General features: G+C 43.4%; 1 protein-coding gene across 1 annotated transcript in view; it reads left to right on the plus strand.

Annotated features, from left to right (window-relative positions):
* The window catches only part of Rnf217 (ring finger protein 217), a 112,180-nt gene that overhangs the window by 1,619 nt on the left and 93,094 nt on the right, over positions 1–17,467 (plus strand). The window lies entirely within an intron of this gene.

Genomic DNA, 17,467 nt, shown 5'->3' on the forward strand with positions numbered 1-17,467 from the left:
TTTTTTTTTTTTTTTTTTTTCTTGGAAAGCTTGAGAAACACAGCAGCCCTCCTTCATGGTTTTCAGTCTGCGGTGGCGTTTCTGCCAGTGTTTTGCACAATCCCTAATGCCCTTTGATCCCATGTCTGATTGTACTAGGCCTCTTCATCTTTCAAAACACTGTCAGTCCAGGCGCCAACGCTGGTGTGACGCTTTCTCTCATCCTCCAGGCCCCTGCGCAGATATTTTAAAAATTCGTCTCCTAATCTCCCCTGCCCTGAAATTGTTTCCCTCCTGCCTGCTTGTCTTTCCAGACTAGATGTCGATTTGTAGTCTGGATGGGTTAGTTTTCCGATGATAGTGTTGCACGTACTGGCTGAAGTGGATTGAGCAGGGCTCCAAACAGTGTGGTTCCTGTGTATTTTGTGGCCACTCTGAGAGTGTGTACTGTGCCCCACTGAAAATGCAAAGAACGACTTAGACAGACTGGAATGTTACACAAACAGGAGTTTGGCCCAAACGGCTGAGATTATCCAAAAGCCCCGGGAGAGATCGTGGTGTCTGTTTTTAGGATTTTTTCCGCCAGTGGAGATTGAGAGCCGAAGGAATGAGGTTGCTTGTTTGTGGTCGTTTCTATGACATCACCCTTGTAGCGATAGTGCTGCCATCCCTGTGCGGAGCCTCCGGGTGGGACTCGGACTTGGACATTCCCAAAATATGGGCCTTGCTCCAGAGAACTCATGGTGAGAGCAAATGTCTCCAAAAAATAGTACACAGTAGCATCTAGTGAGATGTAAACAATAATATCAAGTCACATTTATTCATTCATTCATTATTTGTTTTTATTTATTTATAGGCAGGGTCTTTCTGTGTAGCTCAGTCTGGCCTTGAACTTTGAGTCCACGGCCTCCACCTCCTTAGTTCTGAGATTAACTTTGTGGTCCTACTGTGCCCAGCTCTAACCCTTACCTACTAAGTGCAAAACCACCCGCTGGTTGTGAAGTTTAAGGATTGGTTCTCCTGGTGGGTTATGCTGCCTAGCAGGTTGATTTTCTTAACCTGGGTCCTTCCGCCAAAGCAGTTTAAGTTACTTTTAGGAAGTTGGTGTTTTGGGTGGCAATGAGAAGAGAGGAGAAGGAAGTAGTTCTTTCAGCACGTACCAGCCAAAGCCCTGAAGTGACAGCAGTATCTGAACTGGGTCTGCCATCTTTGTGACATCCGTGTCCCTCACCCCCCAAAGCATTTGGCAGGACTTTCTACAGCAGGACATCGGTATTATTTCAAATAATCACAGCACAAATTAAGTCTAGACTGCCGGGCATGCTTCCATCTCAAGCCTGTGTACTTGATCCCCGCATCTAGCAGGTTCCCTTCCTGGTTCCTTTACTTGCTCTCTCTACCACCTGCTCCTTTGGGTCCATGTTCACACACCATCCTTTGTGGTCTTTGCTGAGCGTCTTTGTATGTGTTCATGTGCACACGTGTATGCATGGTTTTGCGCATGTGTGCACTTGCACAGAGGCCAAAGGAGGACGTTGGGTGTCCCGCTCCATCACTGTCTTCCTTTGAAGACTGAATTTTACTGAACCTGAAGCTTGCTGTTTTTCATAGGCCGTCTGGCTGAGCTCCTGGAGTCCACCTGTCTCTGCCCTCTGGTATTGGGGTTACAGGCATGCATATCCAAGCCTCACTTGTTTATATGGATGTTAGACATTCGAACTCGGGTCCTCAGACTTGTGTAGCAAGCTGTTTTCTACTGAGCCATCTCCCCAGACTTTGACTACCTTTTAAAAGTTGAGCCGTATCCCACATTCCCTGTGTCTCTTCCTGGGTTTTAGTTTTTCTACAATAGCATTAATACACTTTCTTGTATCTAAATAGTGAACTTCTGTAAAGACAGGAGTTTCCATATGACTTTGTTAATGTCTGCCTATTTAGCATATAACTGATATTTGCTCAGTAGTTACTGGATTTGTAAAGAACCTGAGGTCACCCTAGAAAGCCTGGGTACCTAATTTCACTCAGAGCATTTGGGGGGGGGGGTAGGGCGTGATTAAAGACAGGATTTCTCTGTGACTTCTTTTTTTTTTTCTTTTTTTTTTTTTTTTGGTTTTTTGAGACAGGGTTTCTCTGTGGCTTTGGAGCCTGTCCTGGAACTAGCTCTCTAGACCAGGCTGGTCTCTGAACTCACATGAACTCACAGAGATCCGCCTGCCTCTGCCTCCCGAGTGCTGGGATTAAAGGCGTGCGCCACCATTGCTCCTGTGACTTCTCTGGCAGTCCTGGAACTCCCTTTGTAGATAAGGCTGGCCTTGAACTCAAGAGACCCTCCAGCCTCTGCCGCCAGAGCACTGGGATTTAAGGCTTTGAGCATTTTTTACATTTAAGAGAAAGACTTAAAGCAGGTAATAAAAGTGACTATGTTGGCTTTTAGAGAGAAAAGAGTTTAAGCAAACTTTCACTTATGCAAACTTAAGTTCTTTTCCATTGAGTAAAATGCAGGATTGTGGTTGTAATATTGCTGAGGTGATCCTGAATTTTAAGATGCGGCTATCTTTATATTCAGAGGTCTTCATTTCACGGTCTTCTGTGCCTGAGTCTTTCTTCCCATTGGTAACATTCAACCATAGACAGTGATCTGTGGTGAATCCACCAGTGCCTGAGTGACACCAAGTCTAACTGTGGTTGCTGGGGCAAAATGGCATTGCAGCCAGATCTGATAGTACAGATCTGTAATCCCAGCTGCTTGGGAGATTGAGGCAAACAGCACAAGATCAAGACTTGCCAGGACAACTTAGTGAGTTCAAAGCCAGCATGGGCAACTTAGACCCTGTCTCCAGATTTTTAAAAAGATGTGTATTTGTGTGTGTGTGTGTGTGTGTGTGTGTGTTGGGATGTGCTGGAATTGTAACTCACTGGTGGAGTGCTTACTTAGCTTCTGTGTGGCTTTAGGTTTGATCCCCAGTACGAAAAACAAAACAACAGGAAAGTTAGGCAGAGGAGATGTTGCATGCTTTCTCTTTCTCCTCTGATAAGATTTCTTTTTATTTTATTTTATTCTGTTATTTTTGAGACAGGGTTTCTTAGTATAGTGTATGGCTACCCTGGAATTTGCTCTGTAGAATATTCTGGACTCACAGAGATCCACCTGCCTCTGCCTTCCAAGTGCTGGGATCAAAGGCGTGTGCCACCACCGCCCAGCATGATAAGATTCGATCTAAGCAAACACAGCAAGCCTTGACTTCCAGGCTACTTAGAACCTTTTGATGGGTGGGGGAACGACATGTGTTTAAAGACCTGTTAGTAACGTTTTCACATTTGAGTTTGTGCCATTTGCTTGGTGCATTATTTAACATCATTTAAGAATGTAAGGCAATCAGTATTAAACATTTTATACAAGCATTAAAAGTGCATATTAATTGTGAGCTGGACTCCCGCCTGGTTGAGTGAACTCTTCTGAAAGGAGGGGCTGCATTCTTTCACAGAAGACAGGAATTTGGGAGATGGACACGCTTTTAAGCTTGGAGCAGCGTAGAGTCTTTCAGGGATTGAAGATGTGGCCGAGGGGGCGGTGGGGGATGAGTCTGTATCAGCAGTGTTTCAGTACAGGCCTCAGCAGTTAGATAGTGACAGTATCTCTGTGTTGTGATTGGGTAGGAAGTTTTCTTGGTAGGGTGACTTTATGGTGCAGTGCCACACACTTTCTGGTTACCATGATGAAGAGGAGACCTGTAAATCCGAACATGAGTCACCGCACAGGGCACTGCGGTTATGGTACTCTGAGACAAAGAGAGTGGACGTTAACCTGGCTTACACTGCCTAGGTGTATGCGTGTTTTGTACATACAGTTTCAGAAGTGCGATTCCCAGTGACAAACATGGCTGGCACATAGTTCGTTCCCAGGATGCCTGCGTGTCTCCCAGATTCCCAGGTTCTCCTAAGTGTCTCAGCTTGTTCGGCCTTTACTGCACTCTCCTTGGAAGAAAGAAGAGCCTGCAGAAACCATCCACAAATAGAAAAATGTCTTGTAAATATGAAATAGTAACATTTAGTTAGTGCTTTGGATCACACAAAGGGAGAACTGAGCCTCCTAACAGACTAGCTAAAGGCAGCAGCTGTTGTGGCCTTTAGCACACTGCTCAAAAGTGCAGGAGATTGGCAGATGCACATGACTTGGAGTGTGTACACCTGTCCCACGGGTATTAATAGCAGCAAGAAACACATTTCTTCTACACATTGTGAGAAGAACAACTGCTACAGGGTAATGTCCTAAAATGACTGCTACTGTAGTCACCCTAGGGCCAGTGACCTAGAGGCCAGAAGGCAAATGCTCCTTTAGAAAATCCAAGTCACCTAGTCTTCATGCGTAAAGGAGTAGAACTTAGTTCTTTTCCTTTAAGTCTTAATATTCTTAGGTTATCGAACATGGAGTTTGACCATCATTTGTCTTCATGTGGGTAGAGTTACAGATGCTCCCAGGCCAAAAGTGGTCTTCTTGACAGTGTGAAGAATAATGCAAGCGTGAGCTCTGCAGACTTCAGTGTATGCGTTTGTGCATGCTTGCGTGAGCACTCTCAGTGCATATTTAGGGGGGGTGTGCTAACGTTCGTTTTTGCACACCTTCCTGACTTGTGTCCTGTTTTCTTCTTCTCTCTCCACAACCGTTTCTCTTTAGCAGTTGCGTCCATTTTTTCTTTGACTTTTTGAAGGTGCTTAATTTCTGCAGGGCAATCTCCCATACTGAGATCTGGGGCCGGCAGACCCTGATCCTCCTGTGGCGGGGCTTTCTTGTGCCTTCCAGCTGGCTGGAAGAGAGGCTCTGTAGATTGTCCTACCCCGAGCTCCACGGGTAAAAGATCTCGAGTAACACTGCCAGTACTTCTGACCCTCCGTATCTACTGACACCTTTAGATGTGATTTTGTTTTCCTTCCTGAGTGGATGGAGCTCAACGTTTAGACCTGAACACTACGTAGTCTAGGGGTGATTGACCAAAAGGATTGGGATACATTTTGAGTTCTCTGTGTTTTATTAAGAGTTTGTCATGGGCAGTGGAGACAGGCAGCTGGCAGTACTTTCTTTTTTCTTTTCTTTTTCTTTTTTTTTTTTTTTAGTAGTTTCTTATAATTATCCTGTTTGCTAACTATTGTTCTGTTTTTGCATTAGACCCGTACCAGGAGATACTCTATAGGCATAGTAAGTGCTCTCAAGAAACCATTTAACAGCCTTGCTGGAAGTATTTTTTTGTTTCCAGTTTTATTGATAAAAGCTCTTTGTAAAGCAGTTAGATACTAACCTTTTCCCTTTTTCTTATTCTCTGGGAGCTTCTTTTAAGACCATGCCAGAAACCAGCTAAGCTTTTATTAAATGTATTATTTTTTTCTCTTACTATGTTTAATTAAAAATAATAAATTTGTACATACTTGTTAATGTGTACCTGTACATGTATATTTATATATGTATACACATATGCACATGCATGTTTTAGAATGCATTGCAGCTGTTGGAAATAGAATATTTGTAAGCACCTTCCTCTTTAAAATATTTACTGCATTAACTTTAGGGAAAACATGATTTTTGCTAACTTTGTTTTGGTTCATTCATGACAGTTTGGCTGAGTTTAAAGAAAGAGTGTTTTTTCTTTCCCTGCTGCTGATGGAATGCTGTGTGGAACATGCTTATCACATGGCCGAGCCTCACTCACAAACCCCACGGCCGAAGAAAGTGTTTATCTTGTTCACATTCATTTTGTTAGTATTTTATATACCAAACCAAAATGAAATTTCTTACATTAGGTTCTTTCCTAGACTGTTAGTTAATTTACCGTCCCTAGGAATGTAGTCTCCTGTATTTACTGTTCTCTGTAGCTTTCCACCATCCCATTTACACTGTCCCTTGTGGGATAATTGCGCTTGAACTGTGTCCGTACTCACAAGTGCTGAGAACAGCCATCGATTCAAAGTCTTTATTCTAATCATTCTTATCCATAGTTTATCATTTGATTTCTGTGTTAGCACCCTCTGTGTTATAGGTACTGTTGTCTGCGTTCAACAAGGAAAGAAGACAGCGAAGTCCCCGGCTTTATGAAGTTTATATGCTAGGCTATGAAGAAGATATACATCTATCATTTAATATATTAGAGGAAATGAGAGCTGTGGAGGAAAAAAAAAGGCAAAGGAACGTTGGGAAATACAGAAGAGGGGATTGTTACTAGGTTCGTCATTTGGGGGGTTTTGTTAGAGATGGTATCTTTTCCAAACTACCTTCTCAGTTAAGACCTTCAGAGGCTAGCAATGGAACAGACCATATGCGCATCTAATAAAACGGCGGTTGAGTTCGAGTGGCAGAGACTGCTGGGGTGTGTGAGGATGGCCAGGAGACCCTCGTGGTTGGTGCCCGGCAGGTACAGTGGGTGTGGCAAGAGGACAGAAGGCAGGGATTTAAGGTCCTCTGAGTCCTCTGAGTACGATGGGAAACTCCAAGGGTGCTCCACAGAGAGTAGCCAGCTACGACTGTCCTTCTGAAGGGAGTTACAGTGTCCACGCAGAATGTGCTGTGAAGATTGAGAAGTGAAAAGATCAGTGTGAAGACAAAGGCATTATTCCAAGCAGAAAATGTATAGTTTATACTAAAGCGATAGAGGTGTATGGTTTGAACTGTTTGAATTTTGAATATTGCAGTGATGGAGATGGCAGAATTTACAGGATTTACTGTTTGGATGTGGTGTGAGAGTAAGTGAATTAAGGATGATTCAAGATTTGAGTCCAGACAGTTAGAAAACTGGGTTTTCCATTCAGTAAAATGAGTAACACAGGAGGAGGACCAGGCTTGGAGAGAATGAGGAGTTGGGAAGACCAAGTGTAAAATGCTGTTGAGATATGTAGGAAGGACTTTTTACAGGGGGTTAGTATCTGACATCGGAAGCGAGATCTGAGTAGAAGATAGGAATTGGAGTGTTAATGTATGAAACCTGGATAGAGAAGGAGGGCTGGGGACCGATTCTGGTCATAGCAATGTGCACGCATACGCAGCGTGGGTCGTATGAAAGAACCAGCAAAGAGCTTGGCAGGGAGAAGCCAACCCGGCAAGAAGAGAACAGAGATGTGATGCCTCCCAGAAGTTAGTGGTCTTTTTTTTTTTGGTTTTTCGAGACAGGGTTTCTCTGTGGCTTTGGAGCCTATCCTGGAACTAGCTCTGTAGACCAGGCTGGTCTCGAACTCACAGAGATCCGCCTGCCTCTGCCTCCCGAGTGCTGGGATTAAAGGCGTGCGCCACCATCGCCCGGCTTCTCCCAGAAGTTAGTAACCACACCTTTAAAAGGGAAGGAAGGCAGGGGAGATGGACCAGGGCTGCATGAGTACCTGAGTTTGGAGCCCAGGCACCTACATAAAAGCTGGGCTCTGTGCACACACACTGCTGGGGAGGCAGAGATAGGCAGGTCATCTCTGGTTTATTGACAGAGAGCCTGTTAAAAAAAAAAAAAAAGGTGGAAGGGACTTGATACAGTTTTCTAGTTTCCACACATTCACATATACAAGCAAGTCCATGTGTGTATAACACTGTCCCAAGCACGTGTGTGCACACACACGCACACACAAGTATAAAATAAATGGGAAGGAATTGTCTTCCATCTCATGGGTTTGAGTCTCAGCAGGATGATGACTGAAAATGACTGTCCCCTTTCCCAGCAGGGAGGTGGCTGAATGGATCTGTTTTCATTGGCAGTTGTGCACTTGGCCTTCAGATTACAGTAGGTCCAAGTGAACAAGAACAACTCACTGTATTTCAATTTGTAGACAGTAAATAGTGGTTCCTAATGCTGCAAACCCTTTAATACAGCTCCTCATGGTGTGGTGACCCCAATCATAAAGTTATTTTTGTTGTTGTTTCATAACTGTAATTTTGCTACTGTTGTGAATTGTAATGTAAATATTTGGTATGCAAGATATCTGATATGTGACTTCTGTGAAAGGGTCATTTGAACCCCCCCAAAGGGGTCACGCCCCACTGGTTGAGAACACAGGGTTAGAGTAAGTCACTGAGCTATGAAATGTTGGAAGTGGGATTTAAATTTTGATTGGTCTGGCTCTGGAGGCTGCAGCCTTTTTTATTGTCTTTACATTTGTTATCTTATCAAAAAGGTGCTGGCAACTGAGGTCATAGGGAAGCTGGGCGGACTGGGCGTAAGACTGTAACTAATTTGCATTTCCTCCAAGTGGGCTGCGTGGTGTAGGGAGCGAGGAATTGTCAGGCATGGCCACCCCCTTGGAAACAATGTCTGTGTGGAGAACATATCGTAGGAGCTGAGTAGACGTAAGAAGCCGCTTATATGAGGAAGGCAGCGTTCCAGAGGGGAGATGTTTATATCGCACAGAATCAAATCCTCCCGGCTGAAGAAGGAAAAGAAGTGGGAGCTTCTGGTGGGATTTAGCAGGGTAGGCTCCCACTCCAATGTAACCAAGGGACACTCCTGAGAAGCAGTGCTTTGATTTGCTGCTCAGTTTTAGTGGCACGTGGTCCTGCTTCCTTCTTGACTTTGAGTCTTTTTTTGACAGCCCCCGCCCCCTCAACTCTAGGGTTTGCTAACATTTACTCGTTTTCATTTACTCCTGGGGTTCAGGTGGCCTCCATATGTTTTTATCTCGGAATACTCATCTGATCCCATTTTTCTTCCTATCTTTTGACTGTAAGGCTTTCTTGGCCAGTTCTAGCAGGATGCCCTACCCATGCCTACCTGTAGACAGTTCATCTTAAATTTTCAAAATGGATTCCTGCTTCTGTTCTTTTCCTTCCCAGAGCTTATTTTCTGCTGTAGGGATTCCTGGTTCCATCAGTCACACCCAATTCAAACACTCAGGCCATGCTTGAGTTCTTTTATCCCTACGTGTAGTTCTTTTGGTCCCGCATCCTAAGGCTTTTTGGGTTTCTTTCTGCTATACCTTTCTTCATTTCTGTTCCCATTTCCTTTGCTCCTGCCTCCACCTTTTCCCTCCTGGATCGTAACATTTTACTTTTATCTCTGTGTGTGTGTGTCTGTGAATGTATGTCACAAATACGCAGCTGACTCTGGGGATAGGAAAGGGCCCTGGATTCCCTGGAACTGGCGTGACAGGTCATTGTGAGCCTACCTGGGTCCTGGAAATCTGACTTGGTTCCTCTGGAAAAGCAGGAAGCAGCCTTAACTGTGGAGTCATCTCTTGAGCGCCTCCCTCCTGGACTCTGGTGACTTGATTCCTATGCTTCAATCTTGTCTCCAATCTCTTTTTCCAACACTGAAGCCAGAGGGTTTTTAGAATGCTTGGCCATTTTTGGCTCTCTTGTTTTTAGTTATGCAGTGGTGGCCTCTTGCTTGTAGAGTAGAATGTGAACTTTGAGTGTACATGTCCCCGAGCGAACTGACTCGGACTCCTGTGTTTCCCAAGCTTTGTTGTCAAGTAGCCCCAAGACGATAGCCATGTTAAACTTTTTGATTCTTTTTTTTTAAAAAAAAAAAAAATTCCAGACAGTCCTATAAATTTTTTCCAGACAGCCCTAGCTGTTCTGGAATTCATTCTGCAGACAAGGCTGGCCTCAAACTCACAGAGATCCACCTGCCTCTGCCTACCACCACCACCTGGCAAACGTTGATCTTTAAAGACCTATGACATGCCTGAGGTTTTTCTTTCAGTAACATGAAATTCTGTCTCAGGAGAGCCCTTGTTCTTCCCTTGCTGGTCCACATCTCTGCTTCTTTCATACACCTTCATTCTTCTAGTCTCACTTAGATATTCTATGAGGTTTGTTCCTTGCCCCCATATATGGATTAAGCATTCATTTTATATTCTACTTTTTTATTTGTGGGTATAAAACAATGCAGGAATCCTGTAGGATTCTACTTACTCTAGTATATCTAAATTGCCTCTTTTCTGCTCTGTGTTTCTATTAAACTATAAAACAGTATGCAGATAAAACAGCTTTTAGAAAGCTCCCACTTTCTTAAACTGTAACTACGTTTCTTTTCTTTCTTCTACCGGGAGAATTTGATTCTGTGGGATAGGAATGTTTCCCCTCTGGAAAGCTGCCTTCTTCATAGTAAGAACCCAGTGCTATTTTGTCTAGGGATTTCTGGGGTATCTATAAAGTGATTGCTGCACAAGCATGAGGGCCCGAGTTAGGATCCCCAGTAACCAGGTAGAAAGCTAGGCATGGCAACATGAAGTAAAACCAGCACTGGTTAAGTGGAGCTGAGCCCTTCCTCCCACCCACTCACCCCCACACAAACATGCACACATGGGGTACACACACACATACACCATACTTATGTACAAAATCATTTCCTTTTGTGTTATAGGCACAGAAGTATTGCATATAAAGTGGGCTTGCGTATTCTATTTATATTTAATACATTTAGGATGGTGTTGTCGGTATATAAAATACTGTACTAGTTAATGCTATAGGTTGAATACTGAATGTCTTCCTAAGGAGCCAGATGTCGAGCGCTTTTTCTTCTGCTTGTGACACTATTGTGAAGTGGTAAAATTCTTAGATGATAGGAGCTAGTGTAAGAAGTCAGGACTTATGGACATGGTTTGGAGGCGATATTGGAACCCTGGCCCTCGCTCTGTCTTCTACTTTCTGGAGCCATGAGCTTGGTAACAGTTAGGCATTCGCACCGAGAGGTACTGTGCTGTTACAGGCCCAACGGAACAGTGCCAGGTGACCAGGAAGTACAGCCTTGCAACTGAGCCAAGTGTTTTGTTTCTTCTCTCTCTTTCTTTCTTTCTTTCTTTCTTTCTTTCTTTCTTTCTTTCTTTCTTTCTTTCTCTTTCTTTTTTTTTGTTTTGTTTTTTGTTTTTTGAGACAGTTTCTCTGTGGAGCCCTCGCCGTCCTGAAAGTCACTTGTAGAGTGATCTGGCTTCGAACTCACAGATACCTACCTGCCTCTGCCTCCCAAGTGCTGCAGTTACAGACGTGGGCCACCATCCCTCTGTTTGTATTTTGTTTGTTATTGATAATCTCAGGTATTTGGTCACAGTGATGCAAAGCTAAGAGCCACATCAATCCTTTGAAATGACAGTTTCCAGTATTTCGTCCTCTTGTGTGAAAACCTGCAGAACTTTCCTTCCCTCCCCTCGCATAGAGATCCCAGTTCCCAGCACTACCAGGAGGATGTGTCGTGCCTTAAGGTTTTCAGCCCTGTCTGACCAAGCTCTTCTCTCAAGGCTTAATGTCCTTTCTGTGGTCAAGTCCCCTCAGCCTTCTGGTCTCTGCCAAGTCTGCATGGACTCTTGCTTGTTCGGTGCTCATAGTCCTTTTGACCGTGTCAGCATGTCCTTAGACTTGTTGTGTTTACTAGCTTGTAGGATGATTGGCGTTTGATTCTGTCTTATTGTGATACCACCCATATTGTCTTCGTTACTTTCACAACTATCACCTTCGGTTGACGCCCAAGATAGAGTAAGTGTTCAGTTAATATTTATTAAAACCAAAGGGAATGATAGGAAAATGAGGTATGTTTAGATTGGTTGAAAAGTCACTGATGTGAATCTGAACTTTTGACATACTGTTCTGTAATATATTTAAATTTGAAGGTAAATACCATGACTAGCTAGAGTCTGTCTTAAATCCTCTCCCCAACACTCAAGAGTTCTTTCTTCAGTTCCAGCCCTCGCTCTGGTTACCATGCCTCCTGCTTAACAAATTCTTCCAGAACCTAGGGGCTTAAGATGACCGTTTTATTTTGACCATGACACTGTGGGTTAGGAATTTGGGAGCTGCTCTGATGGCCAGTTCACGCCTGGAGTTTCTCATGTGGTTCTAGTCAGATGTCACACTCACTCAGCTTGCAGCTGTTGCCAGGGAGCTCAGCTGTGGCTGTCTACCAAAGCGCCTGCATGTCTTGGGCTCTGCTTTAGAGCCTGCTTTCCCTAGAGCTAGCATCCAGCCAGGTGGATGTTACCTAATCCTTCCACCCTCATTTGCAAGTCTGTCAGCAGCAGCATCTGGGCAAAGCAAACACAAGCCCACCCAGACTCAATGGGAAGGGGCGCTCATCCCTATTCTTTTTTGGTTTTTTGAGACAGGGTTTCTCTGTGTAGCCCTGGCTTTCCTAGGACTCTCTCTGTAGACCAGTCTGTCCTCAAACTCACAAAGATCCACCTGCCTCTGCCTCCCCAGTGCTGGGATTAGAGGCGTGCGCCACCACCACCTGGCCACCCACTCTTTTTAAGGTTGTGTCGAAGGACTTTGGAGATGTATTTTAATAATGACCACACAATTTCAGGTAAAATGCAGAAACAGTGATAATTTAGGTAGCGAAACTTTTTTAGAGTGTTTTACTCTGCTTTTAATGCTCATGTTTTACCTGCCTTTCACATAGTTCCAATATGTCATTCTATTGGTTAATACAATTTAACGTTGTATTCTTATGCATTGTATTTGAATAATTTTATAAGGGTTCATATGAAAACTGTTCCTTCTCAGAATTATTTCAGATATTATTGTAACTAAAATAGTTTGGGGGTCAACTTTTAATTATTCTGATTAGTATTGCTTAAGCATTCTCTCTAGTACAGCTTCCTTTCCATGATACCAGAATTTTAGTCACAGTGGTAGTTAAAAATCTCCCTTGAAAAATTTAAGCTTTCTGGGCCGGACGGTGGTGGCGCACGCCTGTAATCCCAGCACTCGGGAGGCAGAGGCAGGTGGATCTCTGTGAGTTCGAGACCAGCCTGGTCTACAAAGGGAGTTCCAGGACAGGCTCCAAAACCAGAGAAACCCTGTCTCGAAAAAACTGAAAAAAAAAAAAAGAAAAATTTAAGCTTTCTGGTTTAACAGATTTTTTTATTGTGTAGGATATTCTATGTGGATGACATTATAAATTAAGGATACATTAGAATTACTCCTCCTAGTTAATCCTCATTAGCCCACTGTTGGGGGTTTGTTGTTTATGGTAGTCTAGTTTGTATGAATGATTTTTTTGTTTGTTTGTTTGCTAAGTGTCTTCCTGAACAGGTAACGGCATTTCCAGAAGCAAGTCTGTTGTACTCAGAAGTTCCTTCTCTGTGCTTGAAGAAGAGGGAATCTATAATAGTGGGCACCTGTACTGGAGGGGGATCTATAATAGAAGGGACCTGTACTGGAGGGGGATCTATAACAGAAGGGACCTGTACTGGAGGGGGATCTATAATAGAGGGGACCTGTACTGGAGGGGGGTCTATAATAGAGGGGACCTGTACTGGAGGGGGATCTATAATAGAGGACACCTGTACTGGAGGGGGGTGGTATATAATAGAGTTATCTATGGTAGAAGGGTTATATACTTGTGTGATGTGGGCTTTTTCTCCTGGCTCAGGTAACGTAATTCAGGGATTAGTCATTCCCATGAATGACTAATCCCTTTTAAAGTCTTCCTAATCTATTTGCCTCAATACTATTCTCTACTGTAAAACTTGAAAGCTAATTATACGCTACCTGGCAAATCACTTCCTTTTTGTGGTGTTCACTCTTGCTGTGTTTCCTTACGTGATCATTGGCCATTCTCAGCGTCCCAGAGGCTGACTAGCTCTGGGTTGTGTGTGGCAAGTACAGTCGCCACAGCCCCTTCTCCTAGTTGCTGAACAACAGAAACAGCAGGGAAATTAGACAGTTGATTATAAACTATTTTTCCTAGCGCTTAGAATTTAATTAGTTTGTATCTATCTAAGGACAGCTATCTGGAAAATTTAGAAGTGACTTTGAAGTAGCTGTATTGTCCTTTGCTTTTTGCTTAAATATGTGACCTTGGCAAGAAAGGCCAGTTTCATTCCTTGACCAAAGATGCCCTGGATAGGAAATGATAGGGACGATCCCAAGTGTCCTCATTTAGTCCAACTTCATTACCGATGCCTTTAAGTGGCTTCTTCTCCCTATGTGCTGAACTTTTTCTTCTCAAGACTGTTTCTGAAAAATGCCTAATGATAGGGTCCTAAAATTTAAGAAAGTAATACAGTGTTGATATATTTATGTTAGAATTGTGTGTGAGTGTATGTGAGTGTGTGTGTATGAGTGTCTGTCTGCCTGTCAATTTTCAAAGTTAACTTGTGTCACAGAAAGAATATTGACTAATTTTGAAAAATCCAAATGTACTCTTTTTCCAGCTAAGTTTTTGTTTCAAGTGTAGTTTGAATTAAACAAAACAAATAATTCTAACGTTTCCTTTTGTGTTGTCCTGAGTTCTAATGTTACTTTGTGAGGCACTCTTTGTAAGTGGGAAGTCCATAAGAGGGAATGCTTAGGAGGAAAGGGTAATGATGTTTTCCTTAGCTTTGCTTGTGTCTGTGTCATCTAAATGAAGATTTTTCAGAGATTTTAATCTGACTGTTGAAAGATTTACAAGTGTAGTACTGTATGTTTAATTACAAGAATGGTTGGTTATGGTCAGGCAATATAGGCATTTAGCAGTAGCAACTTTCCAATAACCTATAAATGAGATGCAAGAGTGAGTGTAATGATTTAACAAAAACATAGGAACAATGCAATGTTTTTAATCTGTCCTCAATTTTAGATACTTTCTCAGATAGTCATTGTCAAAGTGTCAAAATGAACAGAATGCAGACTTCAGAAACCCAGAATCACCAACAACTGAGCCAGTTTGCAAAAATAAAGAAGGCAGTTCTATAGCCTTGCTTTTTATATGGTTAATTAATTCATTAACCATAAGATGTAAATAAAAACAAACAAACAAACAAAGCCAAATCCCTGGAACTGTGGATTGTTTCATCTCAGTATCGTCTTGGTTTTTTACAATCTCGATGGGCTGGCAAAGCCCTGTTGGTTTGTTCGGCGCAATAGCTAAGGAGGCCAAGGTCAAGTGGGCAGTCTTCTCACAGGCTGGTTTGCAACTTGCTGATCTATGGCCACATCCTTAACCCTGCACAGTCACGGAAGGACCGGCCTGATGCTGATCATAAGATCAGAGCTCTGGCACGGTGGGGAAATAATTAACCTTGTCACCTTTTCTGGATGAACAAATCGCAGGTCAAACAGGCAGCCAAGAGTTCCAGGGCTGGAATGTCACTGTCCAAAGCTTTCTTTTCCTTCATTAGAGCCAAGTGTTGAGAGACCATCCTCCAGTGCAGAGAAAACAGAAACAGAGACTCAAATGTTCTTCTTCTGTTAAAACAGTTTCAGAGCACACAGATATGGGCACACACACTCACCATTTGAGGCAGATGGCTCTTTACACAGAAGTTTATGATCAGTTATTTCAGAAAATCAACAGGTGAGAAATAATTTCTCCAGCTGAAGATTAGGGTGTAATACATGAGACTAAATTGTACGTTACCTGTTGTTGAAGACATTGGATCTAGGAAGAGAAAGCTGTGTTTTTGTAAGTAGTCAAAGTTGGAACTTGGCTAGTATCTGGAAAGTGGCCGTTGCCGTAGGAGGTGGTAGGATGGGGTGAAGGACTGGATAGTTGTGAGCTAGAGTAAGTGAACACACACACAGGCACACACACAATCAAAACACACTTGTGCAAAAAGAGAGGATGTGCGGGGGACCATGATTGGAGAGGGGGCTGGAACAGAAGAAAAACAGAGACCTCCCCCCAGAGGGGAGCTGACCAGGCTTGGCCTTCAGGATCTGAAGGCGGCTGCGTGGCTGCAGCAGCTCAGGCAGTGGGAGGCTGTGGAGGGCGCACAGAGGCCACTGTGGGCCAGATTCTAGAGCTCCTCTGTGGAATCAATACTTTATCCAAGTGTAATGAAAAATCACTGGACCGCTGGCACGGTTGTATAGGGCTCATTAATGTTTTAGAAAGATGCTCCCTTTTGTGTGGGCAGGAACCTGTGTTTAAGAAGAATAGCAGCAAGGAGGTGGCTAGGAGACAGTTGGCTGTCATGCAGGTGCTGCAGGTAGCTTGTCTCTGCCCTACCCCCTCCATGCCCTTTGCCTTTCAAAGGTGTTGGGGGGTGTACTGCTGGAGGGCCAGACCCTGCTGGAGAAGCAGACCCTGCCTGTGCCTGCAGCCACTGTTGAGAGGCCCAAGGTTGTGAAACCCTGTGCACCAGCTGCCGGCTTATCTCCCAGGCAGCGTAGCAAATGTCTCCTTAATTTGATTCTCTGTCCAGATTTCACCTGTCTGGGGTGGATTTCTGTTTGTTTGCTTGGTTTTGAGTGGTTTGGAGACACTGGGTAAAAAGTCATTGCCCTAAAATATAGATATCCATGTCTGTAGTTATTTTACTGACCGTCAAACCAGTTCCTTTTTAGAAGTTAACCATTTGCTGTTTCCTTTTTATTTATTTATTTATTTATGTTTTTTGAAAAACCAACCTTCCTTCCTTCCTTCCTTCCTTCCTTCCTTGATAAGAATTCTCTCCTTAATTTGGTGCTCAGCAGTTAGCCTTCACCATCATGTGACACAGGCAAGGGCTCCACCCTCCCCACATAGATAGCAAAGACTGCAGAAGCAGGGGATACTTTAAGGTGCTGGTAATTCTATTTATGCATGGTAATTCTTACTTTGCTGAGTTGGTTAGTAACTGCCCTTTGCTTCTGCTGTTAACTGTGTTTAATCACTCATATTCTTCCTTCTAAGTCTTGGTTTTGTAACAGGCTTCTGTTCGTAACTGCACTTCCTCCGTCTTCAGTGGCACAGGCTGGGGGGTCACGGCTCTACCAGACACAGGCTGTGCTATTTTGATGTGGCTGTCCAAGCCTTTGTTTTCAGTAAGCATATGGTGATAAAGTGGCTGCTTAAACAAAGGTTTGCTCTGTTGGGTGTGTGCTGAGTAACCGAGCTGCCCCTCCCTCCATACATTGATTTATTTCACTCAGTGCCTGGGGATTTCCTCTGATACAGTCTACGTTTATTATAAAACCAGCAACATTTCACTTGAGGTTAATGTCAGTGTCATGTTTTTCAATGTATGATAACAACTTCAGCATTTTACCTTTCTCCTAGTTCTGTGCCCTAGAATGTTTTGCAGGCATTGTAGACAAATATAAAGGTGTACATATGTTTCACCATCAGTTGTTCAGGTACTGTGTGTGACTCTCCACTAGAAGGAAAGCAATTTAATGAGTAGTGTGCACTAAACATGGAATCTTTCCAGAGTAGATAGATAACATGATCAATGACAGGTACTGGCTAGTGTCCAGGAGTACTTCAGTAATTTAAATGGCTATAAAATAGTCTTGGAAACATTAATAGTTTCACTGTTTTTATGTTAACAAAACATTGCAGCTCCTTACAGGAACTTGGATTGTTTTTGTCTTATTTTGTCCTACTTTGTTTTCCCGAATGGTGCCCTCTCTTCCAGGCGCAGGCACGTTCCATGCCACGTACTGCATACAGTGCTCGTGAGCAATAAGTGATATCACCTTGTTTTTGAAAAAAGGATTTCTTTGTATTCATGTGTGTGCCTGTGTGTGTGTATGTGTGTGTGCCTGCGCGTTGTTTGTGCGTGAGAGAGAGAGAGAGAGGGAGAGAGAGAGAGAGAGAGAGAGAGAGAGAGAGAGAGAGAG

This window comes from Microtus ochrogaster, linkage group LG9 (genome assembly GCF_000317375.1).
Source record: "Microtus ochrogaster isolate Prairie Vole_2 linkage group LG9, MicOch1.0, whole genome shotgun sequence".
Taxonomy (NCBI): Eukaryota; Metazoa; Chordata; class Mammalia; order Rodentia; family Cricetidae; genus Microtus; species Microtus ochrogaster.